At 38.1% G+C, this 22,595-nt stretch overlaps 1 long non-coding RNA gene and 1 pseudogene across 1 annotated transcript in view; one reads left to right on the forward strand and one right to left on the reverse strand.

Annotated features, from left to right (window-relative positions):
- The window catches only part of LOC113909861, a 59,680-nt gene extending 37,981 nt beyond the window's left edge, over positions 1-21,699 (forward strand). The window contains exons 2-4 of the long non-coding RNA XR_003515846.2: positions 14,114-14,198; positions 19,377-19,464; positions 21,522-21,699. This is a non-coding gene — a long non-coding RNA (uncharacterized LOC113909861). The remainder of the gene's footprint in view (positions 1-14,113; positions 14,199-19,376; positions 19,465-21,521) is intronic.
- On the reverse strand, positions 2,760-2,860 carry LOC113910655 (annotated as a pseudogene).
- Positions 21,700-22,595: the final 896 nt, after the last annotated feature.

A 22,595-nucleotide genomic window follows, 5' to 3' on the forward strand; every position in this document is an offset into this window, starting at 1 on the left:
TGCATTGTTCTGGTCCAATATGCATTGTTATAGTCCATCTTCAGAAACATAAGGAAATAAAAACTGGAAAACAGCACATTTTAACAGAAATATGATTTGGCCAAAAAGAACATGTGCACTCTGACATGTTGTGATTAAGAATACTGAAATCATTTGAGGGCACCTGGGTGGCTCAGTCAGTTAAATGTCTGCCTTCAGCTCCGGTCATGATCCCGGGGTCCTGGGATCGAATCCTGCATCATGCTCCCCACTCGGTGGGGAGTCTGCTTCTTCCTCTGCCCCTCCCTCCCCCCCGCTCACGCTCTCCCACTCACAAAAATAAAATCTTTAAAAATAAGTAAATAAATAAATAAATATAAAAATACTTCAATCATTTGAAAGAATGGTCTATACATTTTTTTTGTTTAAAAGAACTATTCTTATTATATATGGTCAAAACAAACAAACAAACAAGTACCTAAGCAGTATGTGTAATTCCAACCATGTGTCCATATGTTAACAGAGATTATCTCTAGATTAGAGATTTACAAGTAATGGCCTTTTCTTTTTGTTCACTTAGATTTTTTAAATTTTTGACAATAATCTCTATAATTTCTGACATCAGAAAAAAAATTATGTTAAAGAAAACCTACCACATTGCTCCTTTTCTATAATTCCATATTACAGGAAAAAATTTATTTTTTTAAAGATTTTATTTATTTATTTGAGAGAGGAAGAGAGAAAGAGAGAGCATGAGCATATGGGGGAGGGGCAGAAGGAAAGGGACAAGCAGACTCTTTGCTGAGTAGGGAGCCCAATGGGGGGCTTAATCCCAGGACCCAGGATCCCAGAATCCCAAGACCTGAGCTGAAGGCAGATGCTTAACTGACTGGGCCACCCAGGTGCCCAGGTATTATAGGAAGAAATTTAAATAGATTTAAGATAAAAGGAAGTTAGACCATCTAGGGGAGAATTTCTTATCAGAGAAGCACCACACATTTTGATAAAACATGATCATTGTTACAATTATATAATATTTTTAAGTGAGCCTCAAATCTTGAGAAAATGGGATTCCTCATGAGAGAATCTTCATGTTCTTTATCATCCTGGCTCAGACAGAATGTTTACCAGAGTTGCTTATTTTTTTTTTGCAGTTTTCTGGACAATTTATTGACAATTCAAGATGGGACCAGGAAGAATGGAGTTAAATGAAAAACATTAGCAGAAATTGTATGTGGGGGGGGCGGGGTTTCAAGGTATGGGTCGTCTCTTGCTTCATTTCAAATCAGTTCCCTATCTAAAATCAAATTCCTTTTTTGGTCTATTCTTTATTTATCAAATATCGTGTCTCTATGTTTTTAAATTCATGTACAGCTTAAAGATTTGTTTGAGTTTCTCCATTTTCCTAGCAGGAAAATGCGACGTGAGTTTGTCAAAAAGTAAAATGTTATATTTATTTTATTCATTTATTAAAATGTCTTTAAAAAGTAACTTTTCCCTTCCAATAGAGTCTCATGGACATGAGATAAAACTTCTAATACATTATTATTCTAGTCTCATTTTTCACTGAAATATAGAACTTCAAATAACATCTATTAATCCACTAAACATAGAATAGTCAAGTAAAAGAGGAAATCTCATTAATCCCATTACTCTTTTGTTTCTCTGTCCTGTTACTTTGGTGACGTCCTGGATGCTGACATAGGATGCCTCCTGGCATCCATCTTAGAATGCGGGTTTGCTCTTGCTGAGATATTTGTATGTGCAGTTGTGGTGGGAAGTTATTTTCATATACTGCCACTGCATTTAACCAAAAGTGAATGAGCATTCAAGTCGAATTTTGTGGAAAACAAGACCATAGCATACTTCGAAAATCAACATTAGGTTTGCAGGTGTTAAATTAACTAAACAAGGAGGCCATTAGACTGAGGTGGTTCTAATACCTGACAGTAGCCTGCTAAAGCAAACAGAAACCTAAGCCTAAAATGCCTCAAGGTTAAGAAATCAAAACCTAAGGACAACCAGTCACAAACAGCCAACCTGACTTTCCCAAATAAGGCAAATGCCTAAACTATAACCAACTAAATATGTTCTTGCTTTGCGTCCACCTCTTTTCTCCACAAGTCTTTCCCCTAGCTGCTGTCAGCAAAGCACTCCCAGCCACTGCAATTCGGTGCTGGCCCATTGGAATCAATTTTTGTTCCAATAACCCTACATTTTTTAATATCCCTCAGTTTATCTTTTAACACAGATAAAAGTCAACTTCTACCATTCATATTAGTTACAGCATGAGTTAACATGGCACTTTTTGGGAAGAATGACCGTAATCAAATCTTTATTTCTGGGGCGCCTGGGTGGCTCAGTTGGTTGAGTGACTGCCTTCGGCTCAGGTCATGATCCTGGAATCCCGGGATCGAGTCCCACATTGGGCTCCCTGCTTAGCAGGGAGTCTGCTTCTCCCTCTGACCCTCCCCCCTCTCATGTTCTCTCTCTCTATCTCATTCTCTCTCTCAAATAAATAAATAAATAAATCTTTTAAAAAATCTATTTCTGTAACTGTATAAATGTGATCCAAATGTGTCCACCACTAGTTTTTCAAAAAGAAACATTCTATAAATAAGTAAACTGCATCTGCTCACTGATGCATGTATGGACTCCCTAGATGTCTCATTGGGCTTAATTATAGACCATTCACAGTAATACATTTTCAGTGTAAAATGTAACATAATGTTAAGCCATTTTAGCTTTTGCACATACATGTTGTACTTCTGGCTGAAAGTGCAAAAGAAAAATACTTCATGAATTTGCATTTCATCCTTACACAAAGGTCATGCTAATCTGTATATGATCCAAATTTAGTATACACACTGGCAAAGCAAGCCCAATGCGGAACTTTTAATAAAAGTGAACTTTGAAATACTTTAAAACAACGCTACATTGTTATTTTGGGTGACTCAATGGTCAAAGTTCTCTGTTGCTAGAGCACACTCTAAATATTTCTTCTCCTTTCTCTGCATAAACATTCAATTATCTAGAAAACTTTGACTAATTAAATTCTGGAGAGTATATTTTCCTCCCCCACTTTGGATAAGCATTGCCTATCAAAGGCCTATAGCTGACATTTTTGAGCCACAGATCTGTATTGACATTTACTCAATCTTTTTGGGACACAAAGCCCCAGTGTTCTACTCCCAGTTGGGCAAAGTTACTGTCCCTGCTTGGCTAACGGGAATTCATTTGCTCCAAATCCAAAAGGTTCCTGAATTTGTAATGGGGGAGCCAAAGGGACTCCATTTTAGAAAGACTCCGTCTGTGCCATTTTTCCACTAGGGGCCCATTTCTGAATAAGCCAAAGAAGCTATGTTCCCACTTCAAGGGGAAAGCAAAAACGGTTCATCATTCTCTGAGTTTTGTCCTAGGCCCCAAACACCTGATAACATCTAAGAAGAGCCAGATCCCAAACCTGTTCCAGGATATTAGCTTCGAGCAAACCTCCGCTGACATTGGCATCAATACCCTCTACCTTTGGTGATTTATAGAATAACACCTATAGTTCACCTGACACTCACCTCTGATCAGACCCTACCCTGGAATCCTAAAGAAGCACATACCCCAGACCCCTTTCCAATGTAAATCCCTAACCTCAAGCAATGAGACTCATTCTCCTTTCCTTTCCAAGTCTCCCAGACACTCCTTCTGCTATTCTGTCTGTCACTCATGTTATTCAATAAATTCTGCTTTCACTTTCTTTGGTTCGTCTTTGATGTCTATCCTGCATGAAGCCAAGGATAGTCTTGACTGGTCCTGCGGGCTCCTTCCCTGGGTCCTGGGACCCAGCCCACCTGCATCAAATTCATTTAAGATATAAAAACAGAATCCTTTTAAGGCAATAGAATTCTGAGTTATGATAAGCTGATGTTTTGAATTTTTTCTGCATCTTAGAACACACACATCCTGGTTTAAGATTCAAACCTCTGGACACAATTATGGTTGACCAGTAGGCTTTTTAGCTGACAAATGACTGACTGATTTGGAAGTCAGTTCTTAAAACCCCCAGAGAGCAACATGCCGATATCCCTGAGCTTTCGGCTCCTAGATTTTTTACATAGTTTTTACAAAAGAAACACCTCAGGTGTACCAAAGCTTTGTGTAATGAAATCTTTCAGAGCAGCCTGAAAAATATAACTCTTCCCCACCTGGATTCAGTTGTAGGTTAGAGCATATTTAATTTCAAGTCAATAGATTCCCTGCACATCAGCACTTAAGGGATTAAAGACAAGTCTAGTTTTGTTGCCCTAAATGTACTGTTATTGTTATCAATTTATGCAGCCTTGAAATAAGTTTTCAATAAATCTAAGATTAACTATTATTTTCTCACCTATAAATAAAATATAATCATCTTAAAAATCAATGAAGGGAAAACCATCATATCCATTAACCTGGCTCAGAATCCCTCCAGGCCCTTGCTATGAAACACAGCGCTGTGGATCTTTCATTTTATTGAGCTATATCTCTTTGTATGGCAACCAGCAGGCAAAAGAAAAAAAAAAATCAAATCTAAAAATCAAAGACTACAGTTTTTTGTTTTGAAAACCACTGAGGCAGAGGCTGAATATTCTTTTCTGCCTGGGGTTAATCTTTTTTTCCCCCACTTTAATTTGCAATCAGATGCAATAAAAGAAAAAAAAATAAAAAAGGACATTGCCTCAAGTAGCTAGTGGCTTTATTACCATCTCTACTTCCAGTCCCCACTTTTTATCATTCCCAAATCCTTTGTTTTTAAAGTCACCTGCACAACCCTGCAATGTTATAAACACCTTCAGTTGTCTTCACCAACTGTCAGTTTGTACCATCTGCTGTTACAATCTCAAAAGCAGTAATGCATGGGGGTCAAGGCCACTTTCTCTCAGGAAACTAAAAAACAACAGAGCCAAGTTATTTAGTATTTTTTTCTTTTTCCCTGTCAGCTTTACTACACCCTGGAGTGGACATTTTCCTTGCCTTTCAGTTGTGAATGTTTCTCAAAAGACGTGAACTTCACAATAAGGTAACCATACAAAAACAAGGTTTTATAGACAACCCATTATCAACTAGCAGAAGGGGGCGATTAGTCATCTGCTCCACTTGAAATAGATCCAAAAAATTCAAGCCAGTACTGCAAAGAGCAATGCATTTATCTCAGGATTCCAGAGCTAGCATAGTCCCTCCTTAATGTGACGGGGGCATCTGTAGCAGCCTTTGAAAGGTTGTAAGTAATCTCAAAAGCCAAGCAGTGAGGAGTTGACCAGCTCTCTCACCCACCACCCTCCCAAGATAGAGGACTTTCCCCAACCCCATACCCCACCACCCTAGATGATCAATCCTTTTGACCTTGCTTTGGACTAGAGCCAAAAAAGAACTACCTTTTGTTGACAACTAAAAATGGTCAGTTCAATGGTCAGTACTAAAATTCAATCACTTGGTCCAAATGGGTTTTCTAAAGTCATAGTCCCTTTTTTATTTAATGAAAGGAATTGTTTATAAGCATATTCTGTTTTCTTTATTTCCTGCAGAACATTACAAATTCACATAAAATTTTTCTATGTGTAAGAGGCCTAGTTTACCCTCAAAGCAGTTCACATTAAAGTCCAAGTTTTTCCCCCATAAATAAAATATAATCATCTTAAAAATCAATATGAGAAAACAATTAGAACCATTAACCTCTCTCAAAATCCCTTCAGCCACTTGTATGAACCACACAGTGCTAAGTCTTTCATTTTATTGAGCTGAATATTTCTTTGCATGGTGACTAGCAAAGGGAAAAAAATCAAAGACTTTGGTGTTGTGTTCTGGAAATAAGAGAGAAATGGGAATGTGAGAATAGATTTTGACCCTTTTTGATTACAGAAAACAGATTCTGGAGACCCAGGAACAATTGTTTTGAGCTACTGCAAAGAGATTATTAGCTTGGTTTGGATTCTCCTTTTGACAATGTTTATTCATAAGCAATTTGTAAAGCTGGGAGTCGATTTTGAAAATCATCAAAAACTTTTCTTTAAGATTAACAAAAAGAAAGAAAAAGAGGAAGAGAAGAGGTATTTTAAAAAGTGTAACTCAAATGCAATGACAAGACTGATTTAGGCTCAGTGGTGCAGTAGGTGAGCTGAATGGCAAATACATGAACTTGGTCACTATCTGCTTAAAGGTCACTTATTCTCTCCTTCCCTGTTGAAATTCTTTTGTAAAGTTCCATAATGAGGAAATATCAGAAAGTATAACGGGACTTTAAACACCTTACTTCATCAGTATATGTAGTCTTATATATAATATTTCTCTTGATACACTGTTTAAGAAAATATCCTCCTTCCTTATAATCTTCCATCTTTTTGAAAAAAATAAAATACCTCTTCAATTAACACAAGGATAAAGTAAATCATTTTCTGGTAGTTTATCTAACAAGCCATGAACATGTTAAATGGATTTTAAAGGGCATTATTATTATACCCATATAAAAACAATCAACTCTGCATGAAATAAGTAGCTTGGAAATTGCTCATTATAAAAATTGAGTAAAGAACCAGTTTTTGCTAGAACTTTGAGAAAACAATCTCATATTTTTAATATTTGTGCCAAAAAGTTTTTAATTATTTTGTTCAATATCTCTATAACCCAACTTAGTAGCTAAACACTTGGAAAAAGAAAACCATATGTAATTTTCTCAGTAAAAATGTAATAAGGAAATAACAGAATCTAAAATATAAATGCTATTGTCCATAACTAAATGGATAAAAATCAACTTTCTTTGATTCTAATCTTATAGTTTTAAATCACATCCTATGTCAGATAATCAAAAGTATTAAACAAAAGGGAATAAAAGACACATTATTCTTTATCAGCACTTAGCATAGGGCCAGGTATTCGGTCCATTTGCATTTATTGGGATGGTTTTTATTCTTTTTATCTGATTTTATGTTTAGTATTTATTATAATTTACTATGGTTTCTTCTGTTCCCTTAAGTTTTGTTGGTTTACATTTCTCTTCTCCCTCTTTTTCCTTCCTCCCCAGTTAATTTGGAAATAAAAATCGTGTTTATTGATGTCATTAGTAATTATAGTCCCTTCCCTGATAATTTAAAATATATTCTATTAATACATCAATTATTAAATAATAATTGTGCCTCCCACCAATAGGTGGGATCTGATCACTGCTTCCTCTCCTCTTTCCTCTGACATTCAGAGACTGTTAGGATCTCTCACTCCCCAATTATCTGCCCTTCCCCAATGAGATGAGATCTTTAGAATGTTTCTTTATGCCACAAAATTTTACTCAGGTAGTCTATAATTCTTAATTTCAAACTATGCTTACGTTATCCCTTTTGGTGTTTCTTGGTTGTTGAATCCTTACTCTCTACAATAAATACTCAGTTAATTTTTAAATCACCTACTGAGACTTAATTATTGCAAGAATTATTACCACACTTTCCTCTTTATCTCCCATTATCTTGAGAGATAGTATTTGAATCCATTGTCAAAACGTTGGAGTCCTTCCCCAAGGACTTTCTTCGAATAGGTAACTCAAATGCCTTAACTTTCTCTTGTCCTAACAGAGCAGTGATATTTTGGACAGGTAAAGAATTTCCAGTTAGTGGTTCTTTTTTCTGTCTTCTTTATAAAGGATAAGAATGTTCATATCAAACCAATTCTCTTTACTTTATAATTTATTCTTAAAATTTCACCAGGATATATAGGTTATAAGTTTGTTTGTTCTCCTTAATTCTTTTTGAGACTGGATGAACCATTTCAATCTACAGATTGAAGTCTTTCTTCAGCTCAGGGAACTTTTCTTCAATTGTTGAATTATTTTGTATTAGCCATATTTTTTTGCTGTGTTGATGCTGCCAAACCTATTACCCCAAATCTTACTGGCTTACAATAAGCCTACTTTGAGGTTTGTAGATTGGCTACAGGTCAGCTGGTCTGGACTGGGCTCAGCTAGGCTGGCTAGTCCAAACTCTCAACCTCATATAGGGTATAGGTTAGTTCCATGTGGCTTTTTCTGGGACAATAACTTAACAAGCTATAACTCTGTTGCATATGCCTCATTGGTGAAGAAAAAGAGGCATTTCAGAGAGCTGTCAGAAATTTGGCTGACTTCGAAATGTCTCAGCTCAGGAACTGGCACACTTCCCACATGGCCACTGAGGGGTGAGGTGTATTTCTGAAAATAATCTAATCTTCCACATATTGTTTTTCTATATATTTTATATTCTTTTTCTTGAAGTCCTGCTATTCACATGTGAAGTCCCCTGGATATTGCCTGATCACTGCAGGCATGGTTCTCTGTATTTTTGCTGGGTTTTATAAGTTATTTCTTTCTTTTGGTCTCCAGGAACACTAATTCTATTTTCAGCAAAGATTATATTCTTTTTCAGTTGCAACTATTAAAAGGTTTCATTTGGAAATCAGTTTTATACATTCTTGTTATGGATTAATGTTTATGTCCCCTCAAAACTCACATGTTGAAGCCATAGCCCCAGTGGGATGGTATTAAGGAGCAGAAGCCTTTGGGAAGGAATTAGGTTTAAAGGAAGTCATAAGGATGGAGCCCCCATAATAGGATTAGTGCCCTTACAAGAAGGGAAAGAGACACCAAAATTTCCTCTTTCCACCACATGAGAATAGAGCATAGGAAGGCAGCTGTCTGCAAAGCAGGAAGAGGATCCTTAGCAACTGAATCCACTGGCACCTTGATCTTGGACTTCCCAGCCTCCAGAACAGTGAACAGTAAATGTCTGTTCCTTAAGTCACCCAGTCTATGGCATTTTATTGTAGCAGCCCAAGCTGATTAAGATAGTTCTGGGTGGCTCAGTCATTAAGCGTCTGCCTTTGGCTCAGGTCATGATCCTAGGGTTCTGGGATTGAGCCCCACTTCAGGCTCCCTGCTCCATGGGAAGCCTGCTTCTCCCTCTCCCACTCTCCCTGCTTGTGTTCCCTCTCTCGCTGTCTCTCTCTCTCTCTCTCTGTCAAAATAAATAAATAAAATCTTAAAAAAAAAAGATAGTTCTGAAAAATCTTTTTTATACTCTAAATATATCTCCTTGAGTGTCATTACTATTTGCTTGTTTTCCCTTCCATCACTCTCGTTAGCTCTAAGTGGGTAAAACCCTTTCTATTTTCATTGTTTAATTTGGTCTTCTTTCCTCAAGTGACTCAGTTTCCCAAAATTAACTATGCGCCCTCTTTGTCTATAAAGGGTTGCATTTTCTTTGAATGTTACTACAGGTCAGGCTGTTTGTCACTCGCAGGGAGTGGCAGTCAGACTAGTGGCAGAAGGCATGAAAGTTTCTGTTCTTATGGGTTAACAGCATAAAATGGCAAAACGTCATCCTTCTGCCACTTGAAAGAGCCCCCTATAGTCCCAAGGCCCTCTTGGTAGCTGTTATCTAGCTGAAAGACCTGGAGATGCTTCATTCAGCACACTGCCATAGTCCTCCTTCAAGGACCCCAAGTTAACAGATGTAGCAGGCTCTCCTGACCACATGCAGGAAGCCAACAGGTATGATCCTTTCTGAAGCATCCCAAAATCTAGGCTCTTACCTTCAATCTTGAACAAAGGCATGCCTTCACTTCCTACACTGGTCCCTGAGTATTTTGCCAATGATATCAGGAGTCCTCACTAGCCAATATGGTAACCACTGGCCACATATGACAATCAAGCACTTTGAAATATGGCTAGATTGACTTGAGATGTCCTCTAAGTATAAAATACAAATAAAATTTTGAAGAATTAGTACAAAGAAAGTAAAATAGCTCAATATTTTTATGTAAATTACATGTTGAAATGATAACAGTGTGGATAGGAATTAGATAAAATATATTATTGTGATTAATTTCCCTTTTCCCTTTTTTAATATGACTACTAGAAAATTTTGGATTCCCTATGTGACTTGCAATATAGCTCACATTATTTTTCAAATTGGACAGTGCAGCATTGGAGATGGAGGCCCTGTCCTGATCAGCCTTTTCTGGGAGCTTCAGGAAAATTCAGACCATCCTTCAGGAGCCACCAGAATAGTGGAATGAGGAGGAAAGAAAGGCTGGGGAACTACTTGGGCCACCTTCTTCTCCCTGGCCTTGTCTTAAAAATAAGAGTAAATTCCATTTATGCCCATGAGCTTTATTCTTAAAATCATTTATGATTTTAGTTTTCTCAAATGGACATTTCACCCTCAAAAACAAGAATAATTCCTAGGATAATAATGTAAATTGGGAAATTCAACTTTCAAAAATATTTCTTTTTTAAAAAAAGAATTTTTATTTATTTTAGAGGGACAGAGGGAGAGACTCCTCAAGCAGACTCCCCACTGAGCACAGAACCCAATGTGGGGCTTGATTCCAGAATCCTGAGATCATGAACTGAGCCATAATCAAGAGTTGGTCATTCAACTCACTGAGCCACCCAGATGCCTCAAAAATATTTCTAATTAGAGGATATGAGTGAAAGGTTTTCAATGTTCAAATGCATTTGAAACATTAATAAAAAATTTCTTTAAAGTTTTAAAATATCAACCTCCATTTGCACAGACTTTGGAAGGCATTTAACACAACTGCTCACACTTGCCCCTTTTCCATATTGGGTGGATTTATAACATAAATTATATACATTATATACTATTAGTACTATAAAATGGACTTAAAAGCCCAACATAGTTACTCCCTGCTCTTAGTCCTTGCGTAGATATTAGTGTGGCTGCTTTAGGAAGGAATAACAATTTTGAAATTAACTTAAAAACACAACTAAAAAATTTCTTGCAAAAAAATTAACATATTCTATGGTACAATAGAAAACATATTCTAATGTCTAGGATACATGGTGGGTGAAAGAAAGCAGGATGTAAAACAACATGAACATTATAATTCCATTTCCACAAAGAATTAGTATTTTCTATTAATATTGTACACAGATAGAGTTATGTATATTCTTACCAACCTATCATCAACCAGGCATAAACATTGTAACTACACCATTAGTGGGGGTTCGGTATTTTTCTGTAAGGCCTCTTTGCAGTAGACGCCCTTGCCACAAGCATTTTTGCCACACACACGTCCAGCCCATAACTAAATGATTGCTTTGGTTTCATTTCTCCATTGACAAAGTTTCCATTTTTATATTATATAAATCTTAGCCAGCCCCCATAATGGTTTATACTGTGACAAGTAGACACGGTGGTCTTAAAGTCGTAGACAACAGTTACCTATATCAACTTGATAGAAAGGTCAGTGATAAAACTTTCTAGAAGTGTGAAATCAGACTGTGTAAAGCCAGACTGCATACTATACTGTCCTAGAAAGTCAGAGCACAGCAGTTACAATAACAAAACTCAGTAACAAGTACAGTACAGCATGAACGCATTTCCCATACAATTCTGAAGTGCCTATCAATGGACACATGACACTGTGCCAAGAAGGAACAACAGTGTAAAAGACTCACAATACAGGACAAAGCTCAGTTACAAATAGGCATGCTAATATTTGGAAAATGGATACTTCTCTTAATAAAGAAATTAATCATTAATTTTATTACTTTTTTCATGTTTCATTAGGTCCTGTCTAATGTCCCTATTTTTCCTTATTTTATTGTTTACAGCAAAATTGTCTTAACAGCCAATTAGTTACACAGCAAAAACGCTTACAGCAAAAATGCTTGCAGCAAAGATATTTGTGGCAAAACTACCTAAAACAACCATTAACAACACTTTTAGTCTCTGTACACAAAGTAATAATTCAAGAATAATTTTAAGTTATTTAAATAAACTGTGATACTGAAATGACCTCTTCATGAGATAAAAAGACCAAAAATAAGGCTACCATTATTTTTCCAAAAGACTCCCAGACCAAAAAAAAGTTATTTTGAAAGCTTCTTTATTTGCCTAAAGCATGCTATGTCACATTTCTATATTTTATTGAACTTCTATTAAATATATATATATATTCCAGATGTTCCTTGATTTCAGAAAGCAATTTTTCTAAAATCTGACCTTATTTACATTACAAGAGATTCTTCTTTTTAACGAAAGAATCAAAGCAATGTTCCTCTAAAGCACAAATTCCCTGAGAATTTATAATTTTATTAAAATGATACATTTCAATTCATCAGATATACCCAAAACATAAACTATATGTAGGTGTCCGTATTACATGCTTGTAAAATATAGTGACTACATTTATGTCCAACAGTTTGAGAGGTCACTCCACCAAGGACCAAAAAGTGGCAGTGCACCTATATTTTTTCTACTGACCAAGGAAAAGAAATGCTTTTCCAGGCAATACTTCATCAACCCTCAGATTCTCAAAAGTTCTAGCTTCTTATTCTTACTGACAATTTTTTTTAAACGATTTTAGTTTTTATTTGACACAGAGAGAGAGAGCACAAGCAGGGGGAGTGGCAGAGAGAGAGAGAAGCAGGCTCCCCACTGAGCAAGGAGCCCAATGCGGGACTCTATCCCAGGACCCTGGGATCATGACCTGAGCCGAAGGCAGACATTTAACCAACTGAGCCCCCCAGGTGCCCCTCTTATTGGCAATTTTTAAATGGATCCTAGTGAGTTAATGTAGTTGAAATTTATTCAAACTTTTTTTCACCAAGTATGAAAAATGTTGGAATGGCAAATTAAAAGAAATAATTTTTTAAAAATATTTGTAATACAATTTAGAAAGCTCACTCCAGGAGAAATGATGTTAGTGACAGGAGCAACAGGGAGATAATTCAGGAGTCTATGAAAACAGCCCATGTCAGACATGATAAGAACTCCAGAAAGAGTAGAGAAAATGGGGGGAAGATGAAGAATATAACAGATACTCAACAGCCATTTTCCCACCCTACTTCCGTCCTGGCAGAGCCCACCCCTGACTACAGGGGCCCAGAAAGAGCTTGGCTATGTGACCCAGTCCTGACTAAGGGACCTCATGCTACTAGAGTGAGAGTGTGTGTGTGTGTGTGTGTGTGTGTGTGTGTGTGTGTGTGTGTGTGTATTGTGGTAGGGTGGTGGCAGTTGGCCAGGTATTCCTAGAAAAAGGTTTTCTACCCTGATAAAAAGATTGAGCACTGTAAGAACAAGAAAGAACCTTATCCTTTTGGCTTCTGGATATTGTTACATGAAAGAGTGTTGCTTATTGCACATTGGTGCAATCAGTCCTGAGGAGAAGACCCAGAAAGTTTCAGAAAAGCCCTTCTAGGGTTCTGATAACTCTGAACTGTGGAACTACAGCTCAAAATAGCTTAACTCTAGAATCTTTAAGTGAAGTTTCCAAATCCTGGACGTTTAGATGGCTTTTAGTCAGATTTGTTATTACTTGCAGCTGGAAGTATTATAAACAGAATGGATGGATTAAAGCTGATATGATTCAGTAGGTGGAATCCATAGCACTTGATCAATGACTGATTGTAGATGATGAGGAAAAGAAAGAAGTATAACATGACTCCCAGGAAATTTAGGTCAGAGCGCTTAGGGCATTATGATTTACTAAATAGAAAAATGGAAATATAGAAAAAATAAAGATAGCAAGAGAGTGGGGGATAAATTAGCAAAGTTTGGGACATGTTGAGACATGTTAATATTCATTTTTCTCTGGGACATTCACATGATTGCATAGAGGTGTAGGTTATAGTCCTAGAGCTCAGACATTAAATGTATGAAGTAGATCTGTATGAGATCAGAGAATATATTGGTCTCTGCCCCCAGTGGCAGAGCTCCTAAAACCCTTTAATTTCCTAAGTTATATGAATACTAGGAGCATCTTTTCTCCCCCTCCATTTTAAATGGAGTTGGAAGCCCTGAAGTGGGGGGAGCAGTCATGCACTACCTACCACTCACTGCAAGAAACATCCCACGCATTCTCCAAGAGAAGGTTACTGTACACATCCCAGCAGGAGAAAGGAAGAATTTCTCCTTGCCCAGCAGCAGCCCAGCTAATGAAAACTCAGTGAAATGGCCACTCCCAGCTTCCTCCGCCTCCCTATTAAATTGAGCCCCTCTCTTCTGTTCTCTGGCCTTGCCTGTGGTTCAGCATAGTTTGCTTGTCCTAAATTACAATTCCTCTGCTAGTCCCAGATAAACTCATTTTGCTGGTAAAGTAACTGGCTCCTTTTTTTAAGGTCAATGATCCATAGCGACCAAATATGAGGCTGGGAAAGAGATGAACCACTGAAGAACTAAGGACCTCCAGAGAACCCATGTGAGGTACGCACTTGAGCCCTTTGTGCTCTTAGCTTTCATGAGCCTTTTCCCTTTTAGCCCTGTAAGTCTCCTCTCAGATCTGAGCTCCCTTGTTTTAGTTGAGCTCTCCAACTTTATCTGGGATCTGTTTAAATGCTTTGTCTTTCCTGGGGTGCCTGGGTGGCTCAGTCAGTTAAGCAGCTGTTTTCAGCTCAGGTTATGATCTCTGGGTCCTGGGATTGAGCCCCAACGGGGCTCCCTGCTCAACCGGGAGTCGGCTTCTCCCTCTCCCCCTGCCCTGCCCCCTCCCCCTGCTCGTGTGAGCAAGCATGCTCTCTCTCAAATTAATAAATAAAATCTTTTAAAAAAGGCTTTGTCTTTCCTGATGAGTACTCATTTGGATTTTTTGAGCCTCTGGTTTTGATTAAGGGGGTCCCAATCTGTCAAATACTCTCAGGAGAGTTCTCTGGGACCCCGACCATTTTTATGTTTAAAAATATGGTCCCTCCCTGTGTGCATTTTTAACTAATTGGACCAACTTAACCAAAAATAATTTAGAACTCTAATAACCACTATAGGGAACTTTAAATCTCCCCAAACTTGCTTTTTTAGAACCAAATTAGAAGACTGCCGCTCTAAAATAAAATAAACTGAATGGGACGCCTATTTCAATTGGTATCTTGAGGTTTCCAAGCATATTCAGGACTCTAAAATTGCCTCTTTACAAAATGCTATTTCTAAAGTGACCGAGGAAAATACACAACTGAAAAAAAAGTAAAAAGGCATCAGAGGCCCCTTCACCCCTGAGCCACCACTAATTTTCTCTTCCCCTACTGCACCTCCTTTGTACTTTTCATTTCTTCATTCCAACCCTCGAACTGAATTTCCCTTTTTCTCCAAACCTCTCTCTACTTCCTCCTCACTCAAACCCATGAGAACCTGCCCCTTTAAAATTAGACCCTCTGAGGATCCGGCTAACCCCCTAATTTCCTATGTCTTCTGGACTAAAGCCAAACTGTGAGCTAAAGTCAAAGATTTTCCTAGAGTTACTAAAGATCCTCAAAGATTTGCCAAGAAATTTAATTTTGTCCAGACTTACCAACCAGGTTTCTCAGATTTGTACCTGCTAGTTCTCAGGCTCGTTGGCAGAGGCCAAGCCCAACACTGGATGGGAACAGCTAATGGAAATGATCCTGAAAAATCTCTGAACAGCAAATAAGAGACCAGCCTCTTGCCTTGCTATATATTCAGGATCAGCAATCACTAATTGATTTCACCTGGCAATCCCAAGAGCTTTCCCAATACCTGTTGATTGAATAAGATTCAGGCCTGTACCCAGAAGCCCAGTAAGCTTGTGCATGAATATTATAGACAGTCCCAAATTGTTTTTAAGTAAAATTCTGGTCTTCCTGTGGATGTTGAATCCACTCAGCTTTCAACTTCATGCTCATTAATGGGCTAAACCAGAATCTTTCCCTTCTGATTAAAAGGACCAACATGGTGGGGTGCCTGGGTGCCTCAGTTGGATAAGCGTCTGACTTTTGATCTCAGGGTCATGAATTCAAGCCCCATGTTGGGTTCCATACTGGACTTGGAGCCTATTCAAAAAAAAAAAAAAAGACCAAGATGGAATGGGTGACCATGTCTAGGCCAACTCTAATTTATCCATCAGCTCACCCACCCCCTAGATGATTCAACTAAAATGTAGACCACTAAAATCCTTAATTTTCAACTCCCATAAATGAAAGCTTGCAAACAAAACCAACCCCTTCTCCGCATCTTTGTCGTTATTACAAAAAGCTGGATACTGGAACAAAGACTATTACAAACATAAACTCAGGCACCTTCCATCCTGCAACAAGTCTTCCCAATGCCCTCCTAACTGCCAATTATGGGACTTTGAAGAACTTCAGGAGGTTCTTTCCAATTCTTCCTCTTAACTGGCTTAGAGAAATAACTCCAAGCTGGGAGTGAATCTTAACACCGGGGCCAAACTCTAGGTGCTCAACCCTACTGTTATTACACAGCCCTGCTTTGGAGTACTAAAATGGTTCTCCTCAGTTTCTCAACCCTTGTTTATTTATTGGGCTGAGATTTCTTAGAGAAATATCATGTTGTAATTTCTTTCTCCTGAAAGAGGGAGATAATTTTAGACTTTATAGCAGCAACCAAAATAGCTAGTCAGCTGACTCAAGCAATCCTTCAACATCTTTTATTTGCTCATTTCTGATGGCAGTAGAACTAATTTTAAGGACACTAACCATTTGTCCTACTGGATCAGTTGCCACATCTTTATGGACAATATTCTTAACAGATAATTGGCAGAATCCATAGCACAGTTTTATTTTTCCTATAAAAATCCAAGTAGTGGGGTGCCTAGGTGGCTCAGTTAATTAAGAGTTTGACTCTTGGTCTTGGCTAAGGTCATGATCTCATGGGTCATGGGCTCTGCTCAGCGGGAGTCTGCTTGAAGATTCTCTCCCTCTGCCCCTCCCCTATTTGTACCCCCCCGTCTCTCTCTCTCAAATAAATAAATAAATCTTAAAAAAAAAAAATCCAAGTAGATCCCTCAAAACATTTCCCCAGAATCAATACCCTATAAATAAAGAGGCCCTTCTAGGCACCAAGCCCATAATAGAAGATTATAAGGCTCAGGGCCTCTCATCCCCTATACTAGTCCTTGTGATAATCCTATTTTGCCTGTGAGGAAACCCAGTGGCCACGGATGGAGATTTGTTCAGGATCTCCAAGCCATAAACAATATTATTATCCTTTGACACCCTGTAGTTCCAAATCCCCATATTTCGTTAGCCTCCATCCCCACTGAAGGCAAATTTTCCACTGTGATTGATTTATGTAGTGGATAAATCATCCACTTTAACATCCCTGTGGATAAGGCCAGTCAATATCTCTCTGCCTTTGCTTGGGAAGGAAAGCAATACATCTGGACGGTACTGCCCCCAGGTTTTACCAAAAGTCCTTCCTGCTTCTCCCAAACCTTAAAGGCGGATGTAGATGATATAAAGTTACCTGCAGGTTCCGTTTTATTATAATACATACACAATATGCTTTTCTGCTTTCCTTCTCTGACTATTCATGGTTAACCAATAGTTCTTAATTTAAAAGATAAAAATAGTAGATATTATGATGGGGATGATATTGTAACTCCTTTTGAAGTCCTTGAGGCAGCACCTTGGCTCTGGGCTACCTCAGTCCAACAGGCTGAATTGTATGCTTTTGATGGGGCCTACAATTTAGCCAAGGGCAAAACTGCAAATATCTAAACTGGTAGTAGATATGCCTCTGTAGTAGCTCACGACTTTGGAATGCTATGAAAACAGCAAGTCTTTCTCACTTCCAGCAGGAACAAAATTAAAAATGATCTTTATGTCCAGGAATTATTAGATGTCATACTCTTGCCAGCCACTTTGGCCATTATCAAAGTCCCTGGGCTTTGCATCTAGGAAGGAAGGCTAAGGGAAACCACTTCACCAATATTTCTTAAAGAACACTGTTCTCAAGGAACCAACAACAAAATGCCCGTCATGGTCCCTGAATGATAATCTAAAAAATTTGACTAGGTATTCCCAATAATAGCTGCTGAAAGAAGAAAAAAAAAAGATTAGAAATCTAAGAATTGTTGGTTCAGTTTAAAAAGAAACTCTGATTTGAACCACATAATAATCCAGTCCTGTCAGAGACTCTGAAGTTCACATTTCTGACTATGTACCTGCATTGAACTGTTAGTCCACTGATAAGATGATAACTTTTATGAACCAATACTGGTGGGAAAATATTAACAAGGCCACAAAGAGTACCTACTTTGTTTGTCCCACCTGCCTAAAATACAATTCAAGACAACCTATCCACATTGCTCTTGGACATATTAAATTGCCCAATGGACCATTCAAGTTTTGGCAAATGGATTTTATAGAGCTTCCCCCATCCCAAGGATATAAATATGTTTTAGTCATGGTTTGTATATTTTAGAATATCATCCCGTCCTGAGGAACTGCCCTCAAACTTCACAGTGACCAGGGAATTCACTTTATTAGTCAAGGACTTCAATAGGTCTGTGCTGTTTGACCAGTTTTTCAACACTTTCATTCTCAATCTTCAGGGTTCATCGAATGTACAAACAGTATTATTAAAACTCAGTTGGCAGAATTTGTAGAGACACTTCAAATACCCTAGCCAAAAGCACTGCCATTGGTTCTTCTAGATCTCAGATCTAGCCCATTTGGAACCCATAAACCCATCCTCTGATTTAACTGCGGGACCCCAATGTAGTTAGCTCCTGCTTCTTTTGATCTTCATCTGGTAAAGGGGGATGTATTTCAGTATTGCAGCTTTAGTAGAATGATCTTTCTTCAGTGTGTTTCTGGGAGATAAAGACCTCAAACATCACACCTTGCAGGCCAGAGATTTTATCTATTAGAAAAGATACCTCCAGAAAGATGCTTTTCAACTTCATTGTAAAGGAACCAAACTTTGTGCCACCAAACTCCAAGGAATAGATTCTTGGATCCACATGTCCTGTCTAAAGAAAGGGCCAAACCCTGACTGAACTGCACACCAACTGTGACCTGAGAGTAAGGATTTCCAGGAACTGAAGCAGATAACAGCCGAATGAGTTAGCTTCCCCAAGATGACTGGACCAAGCCCATATACCCTTTTTTTTAAAAAATATTTTATTTATTTATTAGAGAGAGACACAGCGAGAGAGGGCACAAGCAGGGGGAGTGGGAGAGGGAGAGGCAGGCTTCCCATTGAGCAGGGAGCCCGATGTGGGGCTCGGTCCCAGGACCCCGAGATCATGACCTGAGCTGAAGGCAGACGTTTAATGACTGAGCCACCCAGGCGCCCCCCATATAACCTTTATTCATGGTTTCTTCCTACCTTATTTGTTCCCTTTCTTTCTTGGTCCAACCTATGGCAAAAGGGGGAAACCTCTCTGGCTATTGGATGGATCACCAGAAACTCCAGTCTGTTCATAGTGTCAGAGATCCTTTGTTCTTCTCTATTTAAGTACGATTTGTTCCCCAATACCCAACAGAAATACAAATGGGAGAACTCCTCTTTGAAAGGCTTTTATAAAAGACCGCTTCAGGCTGGGATGGTTCCTTGCAGAATATCCATTCCTCATCTTATTCAGTAAAATAATTTTTAAGCTTTATACCTTCTGCCTGTCAACCTTTGCAGAAACAATGTGCCTGACAGAGTGATGTGAGTTCAGTGCTTCAAGATGATCTCCAATGTTTGATGTGGGGGAGAAACCTCCACACATTTGGTAAGCAGAGGTGTCAGAAGAGAAGTGTTCTGTGTGAGTATAGAAGGAGTGTGGAAATAAAGGAGACACATGGGAGGGAAAGACTGAGTTTTTCCAACATAATAAAAGTATAAGATTTGATGTTCTATTGTCTCTAGGTATTTCTATATCTAAACTTGTAGCATAGTTTTCTCACTTCATCCTGACTCGTATATCTAAGTGCCTATAGTACAGTCTCTTTTCGGAAATTTCATAGCTACCTTAAACTCAACATGACGCCACAAGAACATCTAATTTTTTCCTCATCCCCTGTTCTTTTTCTATTTCTGTATGTAATATGTAAGATGATGGCAATAAAGCATGTTCTCTGAAATGGCCAATGAGTTGAAGACAAACCTCCATAGAACACAGTTTTCTTGTTTTTGTTATTTTAGAGATTTTATTTATTTTTATTTGAGAGAGAGAGAGAGAGAGAGACTGCATTAGCAGGGGGAGGGGCAGAGAGAGAAGGAGAAGCAGGCTCCCCGCTGAGCAGGAAGTCCCCACATGGGGCTCAATCCCAGGACCCTGAGATCATGACATGAGCTGAAGGCAGACGCTTAACCATCTGAGCCATGCAGGCGCCCCAGGAACACAGTTTTTAAAGAGCAAAGGAAGAAGTTCTCATGAAGAAACCAAGCAAGAAAAACATGAATGATTGGAATTGACTCAGAAAGTTTCAGTAGAAACCAAAGAATAGAGTTACACAGAGGAAATGGTCAATAGTATAAAATGCCATGAGGGGCTGAATGAAATACAGGCTTATAAATCAGATTCTAAAAGGGTTAACTACTTGCCTAAGATAGGCAGTCATCAAAAGTCAGTTTAAACAGGGAAAATATTCATAGAAAAGTACGTTCTAATATAAAAACTGCAAATACACTATACAACTGCATACTTAGTGTTTCAGTAATTTAACTGAAAAAAGATTTGAGGGAATTTTTAAGTAAAATTAACAGTAAAATCAGAGCCCAGAATCTCTTTTCTCTAATAACAAATGACAGTTTAGAAGGGAGGGATCACCAGGAGCAACTAAACTTAGAAGGAGTATATCTCTCACCAAAACCACTTTTTAAAAAGAAGGTAAAACAAAAACTCAAAAATTTTCCAGTGGGATTGGTGCCATTTCCAACCCCCTGGTGCATCCTGGAGTAATACCTGAAAAGATAAGTCAACAAATACCTCACTGATAGCCCCAAATTTTAGAAATTAGTATGTAGCAAAGGAATGAGTAGGCAACTCTGGGAAAAGTCTTACTACAAGCCCACTCCTAAGGCTCCAAAATCTCAGTGGAAAGAGTTACCAGAGCCTTAGCCTTTTTGGTGTGTCCAGGCAAAAATCAAAGTGGGACAGGAAGGGAAAGTGACTATAAACAACCAAAGCGATTTACCTTTAGCAACTCAGCAAGAACTTAGAAGCACTGACGCGAAAAGAGAAGATAAATAAGACACAAGATCCTGTGAGGGTGGAGTAAGGTGTGGGGACAGGTTCAGTGGCTGGTGGAAATCCGCCCCAACTATTACAGTTTAACCGTACGACTCAAACTGATGAGTATTCATATGCTTTCCTTCTTCTGGCCTGGCAGAAGGCTAGAAATAGAAGCTAAGAAAAGACAGCTATAATTCAGGAGTAAATTTTGGCTCAGAGCTCAATGCCCAATGGGGAGAACAACCCTCAAGTCCTACCCCTCCTTCCTCACCCCAATGGGAGCAGATGTACTCCCACCAAGTGGAGGTTGTTTAAAAGGACAGGTCCAACTTAATTTCAGTTTTAACACCCTCTGACCTGCCATCTGATCTTCAACCTTCACCTTACTCCTAATTCTGGCTCAACATTGATTTTCTCCTTTGTAAAATAAGAATCATTTTGAGAAATACTATTTCTACCAATTTCCTCCATGAGATTGCTTAAGGATTAAATAAAATAATTTGTATAAAAATATGAACCTTGCAAAGTCTAAAGCTTTGATACAAAAATTGGTTGTTGTTGTTGTTATTGTTATGTTGTATTTGGCAAAACGTGCTCATATCTTTTTCTAGGCTAGTGTCTTCTAAAGCTCAGAGCTGATCTGCCCTCCCACACTGATTTCTCTTCACCTCATGAAGGTCTGTCAAAATATTTCCAAAGCACTGATGGGATGGCTGTTCAAGGTGTGTCTCTGTTTTCCATGAGATTCTTTGGCTTTAAAAAACTGCCTTATACATTATTGTATTTGCAAACTGGTTTCTTAATAAAGTTGTAATTTGACATTGTGGCATCATTGGATTTTTAACAAAACCTCGGTGCTGACTTTGCAATTGTTTCATTTCCTATTAAAAATAGTGAAGTAACAATTTGTCCAGCTTACCTGGAAACAATATGGCCCTCAGTTGTTTGGTAATTGGGTAGATATTTATTGTCACATCCCATGCTCTCTGTATAAACACTTGGTATTAGTAGCTATTCATAACTGCAGCTTGGCATGTCCACGAAATTAAACAAAGTAATTAATTTAGTTTCAGGCATAAAACAAGGAAATACGGAGGGCTACTGAAGCAGCGTGAACATGTGAAAACTCATAGAATTATTACAAGAACAAAAAAGTATGTAGCCTGCAGTAATATAGTGATTTTTAAATTATTTTGTCAAAGAAATACATTTAGTTTTTCATTAACAGCCTTAAAGATACAAATTTTAATATTTTTCCCTTACATTATCAGGCTACTTTCCATATATATTGACCAGAATTGTTCTGTTTGTAAGACCCTAACTAAACTACTACATGTAAGAAGTATAATTTCTTATGTGTGAAAATCTCCTTACTCTACTATGGCAAAATATCTACCAGGATAGTATCATTCAAAACAACCTGTTATCTAGAGTGAACATCATGGGAGGAGACAAATGATGAATGTAATCAAAGCTAAGATGATAGAGAGAAAAAAGTGGGGGGAGGAACTCTATTCTCAAAATGTAACCCTGTATAGACATCTGACTTGGTATCTTTGTAGCCCTATCAGTAAGAAGAGAATGCTATCAGTAAGAAGAGAATGCTATCAGTAAGAAGAGAATGCCATCCTTTGCAATGTGCTTCAAAATATTTATATGAAAAATGCTGTGTCATGGAAGGAGAG

The sequence above is a fragment of the Zalophus californianus genome, chromosome 6, assembly GCF_009762305.2.
Source record: "Zalophus californianus isolate mZalCal1 chromosome 6, mZalCal1.pri.v2, whole genome shotgun sequence".
NCBI lineage: Eukaryota > Metazoa > Chordata > Mammalia > Carnivora > Otariidae > Zalophus > Zalophus californianus.